The sequence below is a fragment of the Rattus norvegicus genome, chromosome 9, assembly GCF_036323735.1.
Source record: "Rattus norvegicus strain BN/NHsdMcwi chromosome 9, GRCr8, whole genome shotgun sequence".
In the NCBI taxonomy this organism is placed as follows: Eukaryota; Metazoa; Chordata; class Mammalia; order Rodentia; family Muridae; genus Rattus; species Rattus norvegicus.
The window spans coordinates 34,698,302-34,721,027 of NC_086027.1; the positions used below are offsets into that span (position 1 = coordinate 34,698,302).

Genomic DNA, 22,726 nt, shown 5'->3' on the forward strand with positions numbered 1-22,726 from the left:
GACAATTTTTTTGAGAGAAAATATGTCATTAAATGTTTAGGAAGATCATAGAGAATTGCCCGTCCCCCCTCCTGAGTATGACAATGATAAATTCTAAATAAAGCTTTTTTTTTTCCTTTTTAAAGAAAAGAACAAGAACGGCATTGGAGGATGATCAAAAGCAAGCAGAAATCTGAAGGAATTTCAGAATTGCAGCTTTGAAAGGAAAGATGTACATTGAGTAAGACCATTTTCCGACAACTATTTCTCAAAGGGCCCCCTTTAGCCTGCAGGGAACATGACCAGTAAAAATCAAGCAAGGAATGTCTTACTGGGGTATCAAAGGACAGAGTTTAGGGCTACCAGAGTGTCTAGAAATAGAGGAAAACGTTCCACAGGAGGGGGCTCTATTAAGAAAAATGCCCAAACTCGTAGGGGGAAAATTTCCCTCCCTTTCAAACATTTGTGACCTGGACAACACACTTCAAAGAGAAGGTTTCAAAAGCAATCAGAAGGAATTAAAGACATGCATATTGAAATAGAGAAGAAAAACTGGCTTCATAGGAAGATCTATGAAAAAATTCTCAAAAAAAAAAGTGGATTAAATAAGGTTGAACAGTTGAAGGGCAATGAGAAACACCAGTTGTACTTTTATATACAAGTAGCATACTTGTATTCTGAATTTAAATGATTAGCATTAAAACATAAAAGTACTTAAGATTTAGAGTGACGGATATAGACAAGACTTAGAAAACTGTAAAACATTGCTGAGAAAAACTAATGAATAAATGGAAATACAGTCATGGGTTTAAAGGCTCTGCATTTTAAGATGCAAATTATCCCCCAAATTAATGTGCAGATTTAAGAAAACATTATCAAAATCTCAGTACTTTTTCTTTTTTGGACAGAGTCTTATCATTTGACTCTAGCTAGTCTGAAAGTTGCCATCTAGACCAGGCTAGTCTCAAACTCAGAGATCTGTCTGCCTTAGCCTTCCAAGTGCTGGGACTAAAGGCATGATACTTCTAGTCTATTTTCACAATGGTCATAGAAATGAGCACAGTGATGCTCAACTGTAGTCCCAGCTCTCAAAGGCTGATCTGCAAAGATCACTTGAGCTTGGGCCAGATTCAAGACCCATTGGGTCAACACTGTTAAAACCTTGGCTCTACTCCACCCTCCACCAAGACAAATAAGAAGAGATAGAACCTTTCCAACTCACTGAACCTTTCTTCAAGACCAGATAATTCAATGCACGTCACATTGGCATAGAGCTAAAACGGTAGTGTCGAAGAAAGGAAATGAAGAGAAACATATCCAAGCATCGGTAGACATAGTAGTCACGTGATTACAAATGCAGTGCTGGTTAAAGGATGTTCTTTTCGTCCAACGGTACTGGAGTAGCACACACAACATTTAATATGAGATAGATCACACATGGACTTAATCTTTGAGTAGGATGTGGTGTATGCCTGTAACACCAGCACTTTGGAAGACAAAGGATCAAGAGTTCAAAACCATCTTTAGCTACATAAAGGTGTTGAGGACAACCTGGGCTATGAGAGAAACTGTCTCAACCAAGCAAGAAAAAAAGAAAAAAGAAAAGAGTTCACACAACAAGCAAAGTAAAACAGCAACAAATCTCAAACTTCTAATAAATTTAAAAGAATATTTAGGGAAACTATTTGGACAACTCTTTAATAGATACAAACACACAAAACATAAAGGAACAGATTTGTCAATTATGTTTCATCAAATTTGAGACGTTCTACCATTGTAGATAAAATGGCAAGCCCAGAGATCTGAATGGAGATTTTTTTTTGAAAACTCCTAACAAGACTTGTATTCAGAACACATGAAAATCCATCAAAAAGCAAACATGAGAAGTTCTCTCCACGGTTTGATGACTATGACGCTCCCTCCCACAGACGTGCTGGTTCACCCACCCTTGGCACGCAAGAATAGATCGTCTGTAGACGGTGACAGAGACTCCAAAACACTCGGAACACAGTTGCTTAAGGAGGTGCAGCAAAGCTAGAAAATGGTTTAAGAAACATTTGAAAAATAGAAGTCTTTTGAGTGTTCTATGTTCTAGCTTCTACAGTGGCTGCACTAGTCTATAATCTCACCAGAAGCGAATGACGGATCCCTTTCCCCACGGCCCCAGCAGTAATTGTGCTTCACATTTTCTTGATCTGAGGCATTCTGACTAGGGCAGGATGGATCTCAAAGTACTTTCAGTTTGCATTTCCCTAACCACTAAGGCTGTTGAACATATTTTAGTTTAGCGCCTGAGAGCCTGTTTTTAAATTGGATCTCTTGTTTTCTTGACTCCTTTGCTTTGCTTTTTTTGTTTGTTTGTTTGTGTTTTTGGGTTGTTTTTTGTTTGTTTGTTTGTTTGTTTGTTTGTTTTTTGAGTTCTTTAAGTATTCTGGCTAGTAATCTCCTATCCAGTGTGGAGTTGGTAAAGATTCTCTCCCACTCTTCGGGCTTCAAAACTCTCAATTCAAAAAAGCAAGGAGGAAAAAAAAAAAAAAAGCAAGGAGGGTGAAATTGCTCATGAAGAATAATGAATTCCCTTTGATAAAGAAGTGGAAACACGAATACATTAAAATAAACCTCAGAAATGTTTTAGGGCACAAAATAGGCCTTCTTTTAAAAATGTAAATAAATTCAAGTGATTTTAATGTATTTATCATATAATTGTTTAACTAAACTGACTTCTACTATAAAAAGCGTTAAATGGGATGAACGATTATATATGTATAGTAAGTACTTTGAAATTTAGATAGAAACTGGGTTTGTAAACTCCGAGCTAGAATGCTTGCCTACCATGCACAGGGCCCTAGAACCAATCCCCAACACCACAAAAAAGAGATGTGATGGCATATGCCTCGAATCCCCGCCCTCAGCAGGGAGGTAATCAAAAATTCGAACTTGTCCTTAGAATTCCTCCTTTGAGAGAAGCCTGGCCTACATGAGACACTGTCTCAAAAATTCAATAGGCATCTGGGTGGTGGTGTTCCATGAACATAGTATCAGAAATTGGAAGGTTGAGATAGGCGGATCTTTTGAGTTCAAGGACCGCCTAGTTTACATGGTGAGTTCCAGGCACAGCCATAGCTACACAAAAAAAATCTGTCTCAAAAACCAACCAACCAAAAAATTCAATAGACAGATTAAAAGAGAAGACAGTTACAAAAGAGAATATTTTTGCTAGTCTGGAAAACAAAAACAGGCCAAAAAAGAGCAAAACTAAAGATTAAAAAAAAAAAGAAGAAAAAAGAAAAAAGAAAAAAACTAAAAGAGGGAGGGAGGGAGTCTGAAAACCGGAAACTTGGGCCTTTCAGAGAGCCCATTGGATAACAAGTCTTTCTCTTCCCCTCCCCCTTCCCCTTAGGTAGCGGGTTTCAGACCTAGATGCCGAGAGCCACAAGGCTACCGAAGGCAGACTATCTAAAATCTTCTCTTTTGCTTTAGCTTTTAATAACAAAACCTTCCCCCCGCCCAGATCTCCATGTATGAAAGTTTAAAAAGGTTGAAGACATTTAAAGCGAGAAATGTCACGGAAATATCAAACTTCACCGTATCAACCGAACTGAGTACAGTCGTAAGAAGTTTGACTTGAAAGTTCCGTGCAGGCTGGCAGGTCCACGGCTTTGGCAGCGCTTGAACTTGATGTTAACGTGTATCTCCGATCTATCTCTCTGAACAGCTTAAAATAAACTTTTAAGAAGATTTTTTTTCCATAGCAGCTTTCTGGAAAAGAAGGCATATTTCTCCACTGCTTCTTTTAACTTTATAACCAGAGATACTTTCCTTTTAAACACGTTGACTTCAGATCCTACTAAAAATGGAAATATAGGATTGGACGTTTAGATAAAGGGGCTCCTTTGAAAAGCAGCTTCGATTCGTTTTTTAAACATTATTTATAAACTAGAAACCGCGAGTGTTCGGATTGCCTTAGGGACTTAAGGAACACAAGGAAGCAGGACACAGTCCCTGAAGAGCAGTGGATAATTTCTTCAAGTGTGCTTCTAACTATGAATCAATCTACTTACCGCCTGTAAATATTTGTTTTCTAAGTCTTAACATCGTAAGTCAAAGCCCAGTGTTAATATTTTCTAAGCCTTTGATGGTGTTTACATAAATCATTTTGTACTTTAAAGAATTCTTGCTTTTAACTTGTTTGTAAAAACCCTGACTTCTTTCATACTTGAATGGAGTAGAATAAATAGCCCCTCGGTTGCCATTCTAACTAGGAAGACCAGGCATCCTTACAATCAGGTTGTTGGGAATAGCTAAAAGATTTAAATAGAGACACTTGACTTGTGACTTACAAAATGTGTTTTAGGACCCTGAAATGCATAACCAAATTGGCGTCATTAAAATGCAGTACAACACAAAAAGTTCCTCTAAACACTCAGTGACCAATGACTACTTCACTATCAAGGGCATGAGAACCCGAGACAGTTTCTACCGTGGTCACTGGTACTGTATTACCACGGTTCTGAACACTCGGTGCATGTGCTTTGCCCTACATTGCACACAGTCTCATCACAGTCACACACTGACAGCACTGCAGTACCTCAGCGCACATTCAGGACTAGTGTAAGAGACGAGGTCTAGGGTTTTTACTGGACACAGTAAGGGTAGCCCTAACTCTAATCCATAAAGAAGATACTTTCATGGTCTCACTCTTTGTGAATCCCACCCAGAGTCCAGGATCTAAAATATTTTTTCAAATAGTTAAACTTTTTTATTTTTAACATATATATATAATATATAACATATATATCATATATGATATATGTTACATGCTATAAATTATATATATGGCTATATATGTGGTATATTATATATGTATATTCCTGAGTGTTTTTGCAGATGTCATTTTCATCTCAAAAGTTATTATGTAAATTTTCTGTGATACTGTGGGGATAAATTTTTATGAAAGCATTTCTTGAGACTGAGTTTCTGCTGGACTTTGCAGTCAAGTTAGTAAGGTGCCTTAAGATCACTTAAGATTATATACTTAGCCTGATGTCTTTCTATCTACTCAGTTTATTTAAGTTTAACCTCCCTCTAACGAAACAGTGCAGTGAACCTTACTAGGCTTTGGATATCCCATGCAATCAGCCTTTGGAACATAACTAAATGAATAACTTTAAACTTAAGTTATGCATTCTTTCATGCCCCTGACCCACAATACTGTATGTGAATGTAAGCATTTGCTGTTTAAACCAACCTTAAAATACATATCCTATAAATGTTGCTCTCAGCATGCGGACACAGGCTGATAACATCCCTTTGTGGTTTTAAGTGATACTCTGGGGTCAGTTGGTGTCTTCGTTAGGGTTTTACTGCTGTGAACAGACGCCATGACCAAGGCAACTCTTCCAAGGACAACATTTCACTGGGGCTGGCAGACAGGTTCAGAGGTTCAGTCCATTGTCACCAAGGCAGGAGCATGGCAGCATCCAGGCAGATGTGAGACTGAAGGAGCTGAGAGTTCAACATCTTGTTCTGAAAGCAAATAGGCGAAGACTGGCTTCCAGGGAGCTAGGATGAGGATCTTAAAGCCCACGCGCACAGAGATACACTTCCTCCAACAAAAATCACACCTACTCTAGCAGGGCTGCTGTGACCAATTAGCTCTTTATACCTATGCCCCTAAAACCACCCGTACACACCCTATCCCTGAAATAATCAAGTAGACTTGCCTCACTGCAGCAACCCAGATCCCCACATCCACTTCCTTTGTTCTCCCAGGCCAACAGCCTCCAAGGAGAAAGGGGGCGGGGCACACATCTATTCCCTACCATTTTTCCTACGCCGTTCAAAAACTGCAGCGGAAAACACTGTGTTAGGGTCAGGTGGAAGACACTAGAGAAGTGGAGAACTTAGTTGGGCCTCACTCTTGGTCAAATTAATTCCTAATTGTTCTGTTACTATGTTTGGAGCATTTTCTTAGTTTAAATTGTTAATAGTGAGGGAGAGTCGCTTGTTTCATTCCAATGGCAAAGAGCGGAGACCTCCCCTGGACTCTGAGTTCCAGGATACAGTGCCCGAAGGAGGGAAGGCACAGGAGCCAGAGCAACACGAGGCAGTTGGTCACACCGAAACCAAGGCTCACCTCGCTTTCTCCGTCATTCAGTCATGGATCTCAGCTCACAGATTCTCCGCTCACATTTGGGGTTCATCTTCGCCCCTCAATTAATTAGATCTAAAGGCACACACAGGGGTTCGTTTCCCTGGTGATTGCATATCTTGGAAGCTGACAGTCAAGACCAGCGGTTGCGGTGCTGCTAACATGCACTTTGTCCGCGTGCTTTGGGGAAAGTCTCCATTTAAAAATGCCTGGACTTCCTCGTCTTGATCATCATGTTTCCAAGAGACTTTCAATATGTATGTTTATACTTCAGTAGCCAGAGTACGGTGGTTACTTTCCTCATCTCTGCAGATCCAGCGTTTTGCCGGGATGCCTGAGTTTTTATGGTTTCAGCTATAATTAGCATGTGTGAAAGTGTTTGCTGTGTGCTTAGAAATAGGCAAGACGGCAGATTCCTTTCTCAAAGTAGGACTTCACCTGCTGATGTTACCATACTTTAAGACGCATTGTGCCTCAGACCCCTCGAAGTGGTACAGGTCCATACTTCTCATCAGTTCCTTTAACACATGAAGAAATCAAGCAGTTGTGGGATGCTTCTCACTACTATATAAGTAACGAAACCAATTTTTATCAAAACCACTTAGCTTTGGCTGCCTGACTCTGTCCACCGCACTCTTGGGCATCTTTTCAGTATAACCAGTTCTCAGGTGCCACCAGTGACTTCCCTTAGTCTGCTATGGATTTCATTTGTTTTTATTTTACCCTGGATTTGTCTTATTTATCTTATTTAACAGTGACCTTGTCTACTTTTCTGCCTCCTTAAGGACAGCTTTTATTTTCTTCCTAAAATCGTTTTTCAGCAAATGTATTTTTGGGGTAGTGTTTATCTCTGGGCTCCCGCAGTCTTGTTCTACTTTAGTATAGGGGGAAAAATGCTAGTGGGAGAAAGGTGTTTACATGACCCAGATTACTGTTTTCTGTTTCTTCAGCTTCCCTTGAATTTAACCTATAGAGTTTTGGGTTTCTGTTGAAGACAGTGTTTGTGTCAGCTATCCAAGGTCATGTAAATTCATTTAAGATGGTAATAAAATTTAACTCTACAATTTCTGTTTCTTGCTTATCAATATGCTTCTGAGAAATCTGCTGTGACTGATATCTAATAATATCTGAATAATATATATGTTTTTGAGGAGACTGATCCTGACAGCAACAATCTTTTTGTTCCACCATTTTCAGACCGGCAAGCTCCAGTGACTTACAGACACGCTCCATGGGACAACAAACACCCTGTGATTTCCGAAGAGTTTGTTGTTGTTGTTGTTTTTGTTGTTGTTATAAACCAAACACTGACAGATCCCCTTCAAATGATGGAGGTTGACTTGTTTAGAAAATCAGCTTCTTCTCAGCAAATGTTCTCAAGTTTCCATAAGTGAAATACTGCTCTCCTTGAAAAAATAGTCAATGATTGACATCTCTTCAAAATGGATATGGGCTTATTTTATTAGACGTGTCTGGTAACATCAGAGAAATATTCCATTTGCCTGTTTAAACCACTTTGCTTTTTGAAGTGTTGCGCTTAGAGAAGGAGACAAAACAACTAAGTTACCCAGTGTCTTAGTTAGGGTTTCCAACACTGAAAAGACAGTTCAACCACAGTATTCTCACAAAGAAAACATTTAACCAGAGGAACCTCTAGTCAGCCCACAACAGCCTCAGGCAGCCAATCCGAGGACACCTTGTCATCTGACCTGAAACAAGAATAGGTAGCTAGAAAGAGTAAGCAAGCATCCTGGAAAGTCTCCAAAGCCCTAACCAATTATAGAATCAGTTGGACTCCTAGAGATAGAGTCAGCCATTCAAGGTAATAAAAGGGCACATACCCCGTCCCTACAGCTGGCTTACAGTTTCAGAGGTTCAGTCCATTATCGTTATGGCAGAAAGCATGGGAGGGTGCCTACAGACTGGAGAAGGAGCTAAGAATTCTACATCTTGATACATAGGCAGCGGAAGGAGACTCTGTGTCACACTGGGTTGAGCATAGGAGACTTCAAAACACATTTCCACCAGGACACACTTCCCCCCAACAAGGCCACACCTCTTAATAGTGCCACTCCCTGTGGGTCAAGCACTCAAACACACACATGTCTATGGGGGCCATACCTATTTAAGCCACAACACCCAGACTTGTATGTGCTTACCCCGAGACCTCATTCATTTCATTAAATGATATTGTTGTCCTCTCTGAGGTTGCACGGGCAGTTCTTCCAGTACAAACATTCAGTTTAGCCAAAGAAACGAGAAAAGGAATACATTTCTCTTCTTCTTCTTCTTCTGAAACCCAGTTGGTTTTTATGTTTTGTTTGGTCCCTGTTTATTCTGCTGACAAACTGTCATGACTAAAAATAATTTAGAGTAATTATAACAACTGTGTGTGAATGCATGCCATGGTGTGAGTTTATTAATCAGGGGAGTCAGTTCTTGCCTTCTACTTGATTGAAGGAAAGCCACTCTTGTTTCTGCCACTGTGCTTGGCACTCTAAGCTAGCCAGCTAGTTTCCAGAGGAGTTGCCTGTCTTTGTCCACCATCTTGGCTCTGGGAGTGCTGGGATTACAGATGTATACTACCACGTCTGGCTTTTTATACAGGTTTCAGGGATCTGAACTCATTGTCGCTTGGCTAGCTTTTCTTTTCTTTTCTCTTCTCTTCTTTTCTTTTCTTTCTCTCTTTCTTTTTCTTTTTCCTTTTCTCTTCTTCCCACTGTGCTATCTCAGCCCCTCTGCCACATTTTATTGTTTTCACTTTTTAAGACAAGGTCTCTCATTGACCCTGTAACTTCCTATTTTGACCAGACTGGATGAACAGCAAACTTTAAGGATTCCACATTTCCAGAGCAAGGGTTGCAGGCATATGCCTCCAAGCCTAACGTTTACATGGATGCTAGGGATACAAACTCAGGTCCTCCTGCTCACACAGCAACCCTTTTACACATGGAGCCATCCCCTTAACCTCCGTAAACTTCATCGTTCATAGTTATGGCAGCTGTAATTCACTGATGATGATAGCAAGTAAATTTAGACACGATCTTTTAAACCAAATAATTCTAACTTTCTCAAGACCTTTACGCCTTCAAATACTTCATTCATGTAATGCTAAGCGGAAGATCCAGTTTACGCTCCTTCTTCCTTTATCTGGAGATGTGCTCCTACAGTGGAATATAGATTCACTGAGTCTGTCAAGCAGCATGGACTGCTAGACGTAGGAAGCAGATCACCTAGAAATGTCAACAATGTGAGGAGTGTAAAAGGATTCTCCGTAGATCAGTTAAGGATGGGATGAGGAAAAAGCAAAAGCCAAGAAGAAAAGAAGCTAGGAAGAGCTGAGAGATAAAGAGAGACACGTCTCAGAATGGGGACGAAGGGAGTGATGGATTGCTCATTAAGAATGGTGTCTGCCAGAGGCTGTTTCTATCTCAGCCTCAGCTGAGCTCAGCGTGTGGATCATGGCAGAGGCCCAACTGCATGGGGCCTCACAGAAACTGATGAGCATCACAGCAAAGACAGGCATTGGAGAGGTTCAGAAAAGCTCCAGGGTCTGAATGGCAGAATCATGATAGGGCTACTATATGGAAGTGAGGAGGTCTTAGATTTGCAGTTAACGGGAAACAAGATTTGTCTCAGGAGATTTAAGTGTAACCTTGGTATGAAGCTAAAGCCTACCTTGCCCATAGAAGTGAAGTTTCCTTATGTAGAATTCTAGGACTGGCAACTTTGCAGTTTGTGCTTCAGGAAATTTTATAGAGAGGAGAGGGGGGAGGGGGAAGGAGAGGGAAAGGAATTATGTATTATATACATACATACATACGTGTGTGTGTGTGTGTGTGTGAGTGTGTGTGTGTGTGTGTGTGTGTGTGTGTGTGTGTGTGTGTTAGTTAGCACTCCTGGACGCTGTTCATCCCTGCATCCCTGTTTGGGGATAAATAAAAATGGAAAATTAAAAATGTGCAAATAAGAAATTGAAGTAAAGCAAATGGCAGAGAGCCTAAAGAAACCCCATATCCCATCAGAGGGTTTCAGCCAGTTGAGGAATGCTGAATTATCATAGAACTGGAAGAACATTTATCAGTACTTCTAGGATGTTTGCAGAGACAGGTGAACTACCTGTCTATGTGATTTGGAGAGGACCCTTGAGAAATAAAACATCTCCAAATGTCTGAACGTACTCTACTCATCTGAAGATTTGCTCACTGCTCAGAGACATGGGCATTGACCATTGGGACAAGTCCTCTCAACCTCCAAAAAATGTCAGCAAATGAACAAGAATCATTTCAGGTGAGCAATCCTCACAGACCTTTCAACCCATGATGGCTCACCTTCACTTTTATAAGGTAAACACCTTCCCTGGACTCTGTTCACCCAGATTTCTTCATATTCACCCCGACTAAAAGTAGTACTGTACAGAATGTTAAATTTTGCTAGGAGCCAAAGAGTTGACAGTTTCTAAAGAATTAGAATTTTTTTTTTTCGGAGCTGGGGACCGAACCCAAGGCCTTGCGCTTCCTAGGCAAGCGCTCTACCACTGAGCTAAATCCCCAACCCCCCTTTTTTTTACCCTATCTACCTCTCTTGCCTCATTCCTTGTCATGCTTGGACCACATTCACTTTCTTTCCTTTTATCAAAAGTGCTGCTGTTCCTCGTGGCCTTGGTAGCCATTGCTTTAGCATGGAATATTCTGCATTTTCAGTTCGCCACATCACCAGCTGCTCTCCTTTATCTGAGACTCAGAAGACAGCTTTCAAAGGAACGATCACGCGGGAAACAGCAGACCCTCAGCCTCCAACTACTTTCTGCGTTGCTAGTATAATTATTTCCTTCATAGCAGTTACCAAATTATACAGTTCGTTGAATTTATCTTATTGCTCCACCCACTGAAATATAAGCTGCATGCTAGTAAGGCTCTATTCTGTCATAATTATGGCTGTCTCTCCAGCACATGGTATGGTGCCTAATTAGTCATAAATGCTCAGAATAAGCAAGTGAAAATAATGGGGGCCTTCCTGCTATGTCTCACATTATACCTTATATATTGACACATATCAGTGTAGAGGAATTTTAATCCAGCAACATGGCTGCTCTAACAAGAGATCACATCCAAAGACTGTGTGTGATCTGGCTGTAATACAGACACACCCTTAGCACACACCTTTAATCTCTGCCCCCAACCCCCCCCCAAAATGAAGGTAAACTTAGTTTGTAGAAGGAAGGTGCCATGTTTGAAAGTGACATCTAGGGGGCTGGAGAGATGGCTCAGTGGTTAAGAGCACTGACTGCTCTTCCAGAGGTCCTGAGTTCAATTCCCAGCAACCACATGGTAGCTCACAACCATCTGTAATGAGGATCCAATACCCTCTTCTGGTGTGTCTGAAGACAGCTCAGTGTATTCATATACGTAAGTAAATAAATCTTAAGAAAAAATGAAAAAATAAAAAAGAGAAAAGAAAGTGACATCTAACTGAGGAGCAGACAAAGTGCTGAATCAGAGAAAGATTTGACAGAATGAGCCAGAGATAGGATACACCCAACTCTCAGAAGAACAGATAAGAAAGAGAGGCTACTGGCAGGCAAACACAGAGTGAGTCAGGGAGAGGGGAGTTCAGGTGAGTGCAATTTAGTTGAGTTCATACAATGTGGTGTGAGCGAGTTAAATTCTGTTCTGTTTAGTTCTTATAGTTCCATTCAGTTCCATTCAGTCTATGCAGTCAGTGCTGTCAGTGTAGTTCAGTTCATGGAATTCAGAGGCAGTTTTTTTTTTTTTTTTCAAGCAGAGCAATTCAATGAGAAGCCAAGAGAAGCAAGTTCGAATCAATCAGCTTGGAGAGGAGTTTTAAACCACAACAGCTGAATTGAACTAGCCAGCCAGAGTTCAGAAAGAACTAGAAAGAGTGAGCTTATTCAGCATCAAGCTGCCAAGATGACAATGCAGCTGGCAAACAAAAGTCACTTTCACATATCTTAATGACCCTGATATCTTGGGGATACTCAAGAGGTTTGGGGAGCAGGCAAGGACATCTAGCAGTCCCTTTACCAAAACTTGCCCATCCATGTTTTATCTGAATAACTAGTGGTGGTGGTTAACCAAGGGACTTGTATTAGCTACTTTTCTCATTGCTTAAGTTAAATACTCAACCAGAAGCAATTTAAGAATGAGTTGGAGTATATACAGACTTACAATTTAGAGGGTACAACCCATTATAGCAAGGAAGACATAACATCAGGCATGTGAGGTGGCTAAGCACATAGCATCCGCAGTCAGGAAGCAGAGAGAGATGAATGCTTGTGCTCAGGTCACAGTCTTCTCTTATTCAATCCTGAACTCCAGCTCACTGAAGAGAGATACCCAGTTGACTCCATCTAAAAACCAGCTCACAGATGTAACTAGGGGTTTGTCTCCTAGGCGATTCTAGACCCTGAGATCCATGTTAACCATCACAAGGCAGGAGAAGTCTGGAGGAGAAGCAACCATGACAGTGCCTTTGAGATGAACAAGCACATGAGGAATTACAGTGAGGCAGGAAGTTACAAAGGAAACATAGACACTGCACCTGAGGCCTTTGGTAAAGCAGGTAGGAGACTCACTTACTGGTTCTTCTTCCTGCCTCCTTTCCCAGGGGAGCAGAGGAGGCTCTTGAGACATAAAGCAGGATAAAAGAGATCTGGAGGAGCTAATGGAAGATTGAGTTCAGTATCCCCCATTCATATTGTCAGATGAGAGCGATGACTTCGGATGTCGTAAGTGGGAACCTGGCTTCAGGGGTGTGTGTGTGTGTGTGTGTGTGTGTGTGTGTGTGTGTGTGTAGCATGTGTGTTTATGTGTGTGTGCGTGTGAATGTGTGTGGCATGTGTGTGTGTGATTTGTGTATGTGTGTGTATGTGAGTGAGTGTATATGTGAATGTCTGTAACATGTGTGTATATGAGAGTGTGGTATGTGCATGTGATTGTGTGTGTCATGGGTGTGATATGTATGTGAGTGTGGGTGTATATTTATTTGTGGTATATGTGTGTGTGTGTATGTGAGTGTGTATGTATGTGTGCATATGTATGTGCATGCAAGTGTGTGTGCGTGTATGTGAGTTTTTCTGGACAAATCCAGAGAAGCACATGTTCTGGTTAACAGCCGAGGCACTGAAGCTGTTAAATGTTGATTCTTTTATATACTAAGCTGCATAGCTCACTGTATCAATTTCTTCACAGGTGAAATGAGATCAGAAAGATTTGTTCTGGGGATTTAAAATTCTAAAGTAGATTCACATGTGTAAAACATTAAGCAGTGTACCTACCTGGCAGATACTGAATCCTCAGCAAGTATTAGTTCTCATGCTAGACCTCATCTTGACTAGGATGACTTTCTAATCCAATTTCAAAAGCAGTGAGAATTGGCATGTGTTTGGGGTGTGGGTTTATAGTACCAGAAGGCTATCCACAATAACCTATATGGAACAATGGTATCACTTCTATTAATAAATAGTCCTACAAAATTCATCTTCAAAAATTTTTATATCGATAATTAAGAAGAAGCAGGGACCTCAACGATCCTTCCAAATGTTCCTCTCCTTCCCCCAGAAGCAGATGGAAGTTACTTTGCCTTTTCGAGTTACTTCTGGTTTGCTAATGCCTTCTAGAGTCAGGTCTAGCACTAAAGTCATTAGCTTCCTCTTGATCTAGGAACATTGTATAATGCTGTTCCAGAGATCAATAATGTAATTATAAAATAAAATCCCCCGTGAATATCAATTAAAGGTGACTACAGAGAATTGCTTCTGATGAAATATAGATATGTGTACACTTTGAAGCAGCAACCAGTGAACTCAAAGAACAGAAGATTTAAGTCTAATGATGGATGATAAATTAGATATCAGTTATATAGGACTATTATTAGCATGTGTAAAGGATCTTTTTTGCTTATTTGGGTAACAAAAATATTTACATATGAATTATAATGACTACTCTGTCTTATAATCCAAGAGTTTTTATATATGCCTTTAGGGATTAGGGTTACCATATTTCCACTGGCCAAACTTAAGCTCCCTTTCATAACTGATGGATGTTCATGTGAAACAGATGGCGTGATGAGAACACAGGGAATGAGGCAGAGCTTCTCACCCAGGACCCAATGGAAGCCTCTCACCAGCATAGAGCCAAGAATTCCAGAACAACTAACACCCAGTATGTCTCTTCCAGCTCTAAACCTGAGAAATTTCAGTAATCTCACCAGAAATCCCATTTGCAGAGAAAGGACATGTAAACCTTGTGTCTCCTGGTTTTTATCAAATTATAATTCTATCCAAAGCATCTGCAGAACCACTGTGTGTGTGTGTGTGTGTGTGTGTGTGTGTGTGTGTGTGTGTGTGTGTGTGGCTGTGGTAAATGGAAATTCCAAGAATTCAGTAGTTGCTCAGTCCATGAGGCTGGATGTCTCGGCTGGCCTTTAGTAGACACTGGATCCTAAAGAAGCAGGCTCTAGTGCTAGAGAAGGAAAGGATTTTTTAGAAAGGGGGGAGCAAGAAGGCAGAGAGAGCAAAAGCTCACACTTCCAGTGTTCCTACATAGACTTGCATCAGAAGGTGTGGTCCAGATTTGAGGTGGGTCTTCCCACCTCAGAAGATCTGGATTAAAGGCATGTCTTCCTACCTCTGAAATCCAAATTAGAAGGGTATTCCCCTACTTTATATTAAGCAAAAGTCCCTCACAGGTGTTCCCCTTCATTTTTGTATTTTAGTTAATTCCTGATGTAGATAAGTGGACAACCAAGAAGAGCCATCAGAGCAATCTTTAGAAATGTAATGTGTGAGCTACCCAAAATGGTGTATGTGGAAAGTAGTAATATGATCAATAGTGACTTTCTTTGGAGGGGCCCATACTCACACCTAGATATTCCCTACTTTCCCGCTATTTTCCCTTGGAATGCTCAGCTCACTTGGGTATGTCTGGTTTCTGTTTGCATGCCTCTTCATCTCCATTCCCTCACTTAAAGTCTACATGAAAGTATCTTTAAACACCATCTTTAATCAAACCCCTAACTTTGCATCCAACTGGATGCATGCTATGTCTGTTGTTCTTTTTCTGTATCAATGCCATGAGTCCTGGTTGAATTTGAGTCAAAGTCCCAAAAGACTTGGTGACCTCCTCAGGCTGCCAAGGATGACAGTATAGAGCTGGCTCTCTGTCTCTCACTACTGACAGAACAGCATGACTTATTTATTGTTCTATTGCTCTTAAGTAGAGAAGCTGAAAAGGGCAACTGTTATAAAAGAAAACATTTAATTGGGGATTGCGTATAATTTCAGAGGGTTGGTCCATGATGGTCATGGTTGGAAGCCGACAGGCTTGTCTCTAGAGTAATAACTGAGAACTCTGTATCCTGATCCTCAGGCAGCAGGCAGGGAGAGGCAGAAAGAGAAAGAGAGAGGGAGAGAGATAAAGACAGAAACATAGAGAGAAAGAGGAAGGGAGATGAGGGGGTAGAGAGACAAAGAGAGACATAGACACTAAGCCTGACATGACCTTTTGAGATCTCAGAGCCCACCCCAGTGATACACCTTCTTCTGCAGGGACACACCTACTTCTACAAGGACACACCTCCTAATCTTTTCCAACTGTGAATTGATGCTATATGCAGGTGAGGGCAGGCATAGGATAAGGCAAGGTCTGTGAATGAGCAGTGAAAAAGTAAGGCGGGCATGGAGTTCTAGAGAGAATAGAGAGAGAGAGGAGGAGGGGAGGAGAAGAACCAAGATGATGGCAGAGAAGGATGACCCAGATCTGTGTGGCCTTAAGGGACCACAGGTAGTTATGAATATTTCATAAGGGATGGATTTTTATAGGACAATTTGTCTTATCTAGGTGGGCAGTTTATATCAATATTAATTGGTTCAGAGTTTATTGTGTGGACATTTTGTGGGGTGAGAATTTACTGATATAAATCTGATTGATAAATTAGAAGCATATTGAGTTTTGATTCTACCAGGGAATGTGAGCAGAGTCTGAAGCAAGAGAGCCGTATGGGACTGGCGTGGCAGTGGCTCACCTTGGGAACCGGATGGATAGCGGCTGATCTGGCAAATCATGGAGGCAGAGAGACCACCGGAGACAGAGAGTAAAAGGAGGTAGCGTGGCATGGTGATTTTTGCCCGCTTCATTTTTTTATTATTAACCACAACACCCAACAGTTTATCAACTGGGGACTAAGCATGCAAACACAGGAGCCTGCCCACCCTGGGCCATTTTCATTCAAACCACCATACAACAAAAACCAACAACCATGTGCTCATTATCCTGAGGTGGACACATGAACTGGCAACAGAAGTTCAGACGAAGGAAAAGAACTGAAACAGTCATGGAGTCAGAGAGAGCAAAACCAAAGATAGTTTGTGACCCATGAGTGAGGGCAACTATCAAAAACTGAAGTGTGGGGGCTGGGGATCTAGCTCAGTGGTAGAGCGCTTGCCTAGGAAGCGCAAGGCCCTGGGTTCGGTCCCCAGCTCCGAAAAAAAGAACCAAAAAAAAACCAAACAAAAAAAAAAACTGAAGTGCGTTGTTTCTGAAAGAGTAGAGATGGTTGTTAATCTACTCAAGGAATTAAGCTTATCTTAAGAGGAATAGAATAGGAAATCTTAACTAGAAATAGAAAATGTTAATATAAATATATATATCATATTTATGATAATAAAGAGCTGCCGATGAACTTGGGATTCTCTATAATGATACAGATATACATTTCCAGTCTGAATACAAAAGTTCTCAGCTCAGTAAATGCAAAAGTCTATGTTACTTCACTTGCAATTTGTATCTAATGCATATTTTAAAATGTCAGCCTGCAATTTGACTCTTATTTCATTGCAAACTTTACAATTATGCAAACAGTAAGTACATATAATTCTATATAATTACAGTGCGTAAAACACTGTAAAATTTTTTTTCAGTACAGAACACATAAAACAAAACACACTTATTACTTTTGATTTAAAAATATGGGACTGGGTAATAAAACTACCAGGTTCCAATTTTAAGTTATTCTGTTGTCTGGAAACAAGTAAAACTGTCCCGATTTAATGAGATGTTTGACACCCGAGTTTTAATATTCTTCAAGCCTCAAAGAACTACATTTCTACAACACCAAAGTATTATGATCTACTCTGAGCAAGAAAGAGCGTGAGGATTAAAAGCTGAATACTCTCCATCCCCAGGTCTCCCTGCCTGATGAGCAGCTGCACTTAGAAGCTGACAAATGTAAGAAAACTACATTTTTCTATCTCTTTTCATCACAGGGATGCTGTGCACTTCTCTCAGCCGTTAGACATTCTTTTGATAAGGGATTTATTTTCTATCGTGTCATTAGCATATATACCAACTTCCACTGTCTTTAAGTAATTGCAGGCTCATTCCCTTTCTGGTTTTCTGTTGGGTTTGTACAAGAGACTAAGGATGCATTTCATTGCCATCTAATTACTTGGCTGCAAATTAAAGAATGGATTTGGTTGTCTCGCTTGGACTTTCTATCCTTTGTCTATCAAGAAAGAATTCATTAATTTTCCTCTTCGTACATAGAATCTGGCTGTTTGCAGTAGGGGTGATTATTTTTATGTTCTGTTTTCTAGGAAAATGCAAGCGTGGGTCCAGTTTAATGCACCTGCCGTATTATTCTGATTGTTAACCTAAGGTCATCCGAGTGATGCTCCTTGATAAAATTAGTAGGAAGACGTCAAACCTATACCAGGATACGAGAGGAGGATCTCTTGGTTGACGCCTCTATGACCTTTGTAAATAGAGGTTTCAAGATCTAAGGTGGTTGTTTTCCTTGCAAGATGAGATCTGACTAATGTTGCTGCTGCCTCCTTGGAATGAAGAGTCAGCACAGAAACAGGCTTGAGGAGATTTGGGTTTGAAAGGGGACAACCTTTAGGCAGCATTTCCATAATCTGTTTGGTTCTTGCTTTAACTTTGTATTACATTTGCATACATATGCTTACATTGCATATTCATACGTGCGTGCGTGTGTGGTGTGTGTGTGTGTGTGTGTGTGTGTGTGTGTGTGTGTGTCTGTGTCTGTGTCTGTGTCTGTGTCTGTGTCTGTGTCTGTGTCTGTGTGTGTTTACAGGATGTGCTGTGGTCTGGATAGTTCAACAGTTGTTCAGTCCACAAGGTTGGATGTCTGAGTAGTCCCAATCCTGCACCTGAGTCCTGGAGAGCTGCTGGTATTCAGTCTAGGATGGAATCCTAAAGAAGTTTGTTCTAATATCAGCGAAGGAATGACTAAGCATCAGACTGATGACCTTGCCAGCGAGCCTGAGGGAAAGCAGGCAAAAAAGCAAGACTTCCTCCTTTCAGGTCCTCTTACCTGGAAAGTATGCTTCAGATTTAGGATGGTTGCTTTAAATAATCTGATTACATAAAGAAATCCCTCTTTAGGAGCACCCAGTAGCTTGGGTGTAAGTTGATTCCCGATGTAGTCAAGGTGACAAGCAACATCAGCCATCACAATTCGTATTCATAAGGAAAAAAAGCAATTTCATACCAATTTAGTGACCACAGCACCTTAATCATTTGCTTGACTTTGCTGAACTGTAATTTCCCGATCTAAAAAAAAAAAAAAAAAAAAAAAAAAAAGACACGATTCTATCATTTAATTATTTGGAAGAATCAGGTAAATAATTAGAGGAGTTTAGCAGGGGCCCAGCATAATGTAAGCTCCAGAAATAATGGACTCCTTGGGACCCTTTTTATTCTAATCACAACTGTGAACTTTCAATAGGACACTGTGTCATCTGTGCTATTTCTCAGTGGGATTGCACTGTCCTGGCAGAAGGTCCTATAGTTTAAACTTCTGACACAGGCTGTTGAAACCATGGACTCCACAGAATCAAAAAAGTTCCTGGGAATCACATAGGAAAAGGCTCAAGTCTGTGCCCCAGCCACAGGAGTAACTTACGCCCTAGGAGAGATTTCATACAGCTCAGATAATTTGCATAACAGATGCTGTCAGTGCCGGATGGGACCACACCTTCACCAGGAAGACTTGCTCCTTCCTCTGCACAAGCCTAGACTTAAGTTAGTGCAACGAAGATGAACTTGGGGGTGGAGTCACATCGAATACTGTCCTTTCTCTTCTTTTCACAGTCTTTTGTCTCTTTAATTGGAATATTGGGGGTGGGTAGCGAACCTTAGCTTGTTAAGGCTGCCAAAGCCTGGCAGCTGCCCCTAAATGTCTGGTAACATTTTTTTATCTTTCAACTTGCCACTCTGGATTATTTTATGGAAAGAACTTAATAATTTTTTGAAAAAAAAACCCATTTTATATACAATGTTGTAAGTATAGGTCACAATCAAAGTCATTTCACAGAAACAAACTTAAAAATAAGTTTAAAAAATATCAAGGATGACAATTTCTCAAGAGTGGTAAGTTGGCTCGGCCTTTCTGGCTTGCCTAGAAGAGACTACTTCACCTGTGTCCACATCAGGTGGTCTAAAGTGGCCTGTAACTCTGGCTCCAGGGGATTCCATATCTTCTTCTGGATCTCATGACCACTTCACACACATGACATACATTCACATAGGCACAGTATGTACACACAGTAAAAATAAACCTTGGAAAAATATAAAAAATCTCCATTTGAAACTGGCTTATCTCAAAAACAAACAACGAACAAAAAAAAAAAAAAAAAAGAACAGAATGGCCTTTCTGATGCTGGCAATACAAAGAAAATCAAAATGCTGGTCTCCATGATTTTTGTTTTGGTTTTGGTGGGGAGGGGTGGAATAGGTTGCGAGGGATTGTTTCATTTTGCCCATTTTCTATCCCAAGTCCCCTATAGCCCTCTGCTTTGGATGGACTTAGACTCGCCCTTATGATGCTGGTGTGGACTGAAAGAACTTTATGGTGTAAGTCTTGCAACCTCTGACTCATTACCTGTGGGTAAAGGTGTATTTCTCTTTCTTCTCAGATTAAAGTTGTTTTATACTCTAAGAAGTGACAGATTAAAAAAAAACAAAACAAAACAGGAAAAACCATGCAACCCAACAGACCAACAAAGCCTGTAACAAGGGGCTAAAGGATGGCTCAGTGGTTTGTGGATGTTCAGATTTCGCTCTTGGTTCCCAGGTCAGAAGACACACTACCGTCCTTAATTCTAGCTCTGGGGAATCCGACATCCTCTTCCAGTGTTCTGGGGCGGTCATACACATGTATGCATACATGGATGCACACATATCGACATAAATAAGGATAATAAGATATATTTTTAAAAAGCATAACAAGACTAAGGAATAAAATTAACAGTAGGACTCATGATAGCCCCAAAGAGAATGTGGAGAAACAGGGTCAAGGACTTTTATTTTAGCTACGCAGTGAAAGAAAGATTACTCAGTCTACAAAGTAACGGGCCAGATGGCTTTAATTATGAATTTTGAATCACCTTCTAGACCAGTCCAACCTTTGATTTACGAGCTAAGTTGTACAAAAATAAGTTTGACCATATCGAATATGACTTAATGAGATTTCTCCACATAAGGAGATATTATTGGCTATTATTAGTCTCATTCTTCTCAGCATTTAAGCACTCTTTTCAAATGTGATCAGTATGTCCATTTTTTGTGTTGTTTATGAAAAAAATTGCCCTAATTTCTTTTTAGAGCCTTATCATTTATAATTCATGGAGCACCTACCATGTATTCCCAGTCCTCTTTAAATCATACGTACATATGTCTCTCGTCTAAAAATCGTAATGGAAAAAATTGCAGTCAAACCGACATCTGTTATTCACGGACAAACACGCCAAGCCAGTCACGTCCCTCCCAAGATGGCTGTTTTCCTGCACCCACAGGTGATGCAGCTGCCTTTCTCCTTGCACCTCGCCTTCTTTTCATGGTCTGCTGTGTTTTGCTTGTATCCCTTGCTGCTTTTTGTTCCAGACTTCTCTTTCTTAAGATAAAGTTCCTGAATTGCTCCTATCAGCAGGGCGACAGGCTGTGTGCAGAACACTCAGAGGCAGACTGTTGGAAACTGCAGGCTTTTTAATTTAAAGGTTGACTAGGTTCCCCCTGCAGCACTGAGGTGAGTAGTTTCTTTGTCTGTTTCGTGGGTTTTGTTTCTTTTCATTGGTTTATTAAAAAAAAATCAAGAAACAAACAAAAATAGGTAGGACTTGGAGTTTCTGAAAAGAAAGAATGGGGAAATTACAGCACTCCCAGACTTTGGCCATAGAGCGGAAAGAAAAAGCTACCTTGAGTGGACTGGACCCTAGGAGTCGAGAGTTGGGTATCCCCTTTCTGTGCTTGATCTGGTGAGATTCTCTTTGCCTGTGCTCTTCTGGGTGTGCAGATGTTTGCAGGTTGCCTGCAGCCCACGGTGAGGGTATGAGTACCTGAGTGACTGATTCCCTCTTCTCTATCTCTGCTTCTCCGGAGCTCAGCCTAGGCTGGAAGTCTCCCTCTGCCAAGATTCATTTCAGTGGCAAGGGGACAGAGACACAACTCTGAGTGGTCGGACGGCATTTCTCCAAACATTTAGGGACTCAACTCAGGTCAAACCAGGGTTCCTGACTTTGATGAGGGAATAGACATAGCTTATGTGACTAGGACTGAATTGGAGATGACACAGGCTTAAACTTAAAGGTCAAGAGAAAGAGTCATTGTACAAAGGAACTAAGACACACCAAGAGCTTGGGCTGTGAGCTTCTCCAACAGACCATCGTAGAAAGCTGGTGTGTTGGTATGGCCTCTCAAAGAAGAGTCACGGTTAACTGTAGGTATACACACCATATATTTTTTTTTTGCATTTCTGAGAAAATTTTATTGGCCTTTGGATAAAATGTATTTGCCAGGAAGGATGATCCCATCAAACTTCTGCTGGAACCAGCGTATGGCCTCCTCTTTGCGGATTCTGTGTTTGGACCCAATGCAGCTTGTTCTGTGCTTCTTGTCTGTGATGCTGAAACCTGGCCTACCCAGCACCACATAGAAATCCAGGCCATAGATGCCAATGCTTGGGTCCTATTTGATGCCCAGGTCAATGCATTCCTGAATCCCAAAGCCGAAGTTGCCAGTGTCTGAGAAGTTATTCTTCCGTAATTCATACTCTCACACCTTCAGGCCTCTTTCCAGAATTTCTTCTGCCTTGGCTCCACGGACTGTGCAGCGAACAGCAATTTTCTCATTTCTCCGGATGTCAAAGGACCTGACGGTGTATCTAGCTTTGGAAAACATAGGGGTCTGGCCTGTGAGCTGCTCCAACACCTTGGCTGCTCGGGCCAGTCTTGTCTCTACTCTCCCCCACGCAGATATTGAGGCAGAGCTTGCGGATCCGAAGTTCCCGCATGGGGTTCTCCTTTTCACCCTGATCTTGCGCCATGGTGGAAGAGAGCAGTATATATACTGTTATGGTCGCTCTCAGGTTACTGTTCCAAAGATGGATACGGTGTGGGTTTTTTTGTTTGTTTTGTTTGTTGTTGTTGCTGCTGTTGTTGAAGTGAATTGACATCTTTCCACTCCTTGTTCTTTAGTCTTCCACTCTTGACTCGAATATTTCTCTCTCTGGTAACCATAGCTGAGCTTTCTACAAAGTTAGAAGAATTATAGAAAGGGA

At 40.9% G+C, this 22,726-nt stretch overlaps 1 pseudogene; it reads right to left on the minus strand.

The window, feature by feature from the left end:
• Positions 1 to 21,933: 21,933 nt before the first annotated feature.
• Rpl11-ps11 (ribosomal protein L11, pseudogene 11) lies at positions 21,934 to 22,492 on the minus strand (annotated as a pseudogene).
• Positions 22,493 to 22,726: the final 234 nt, after the last annotated feature.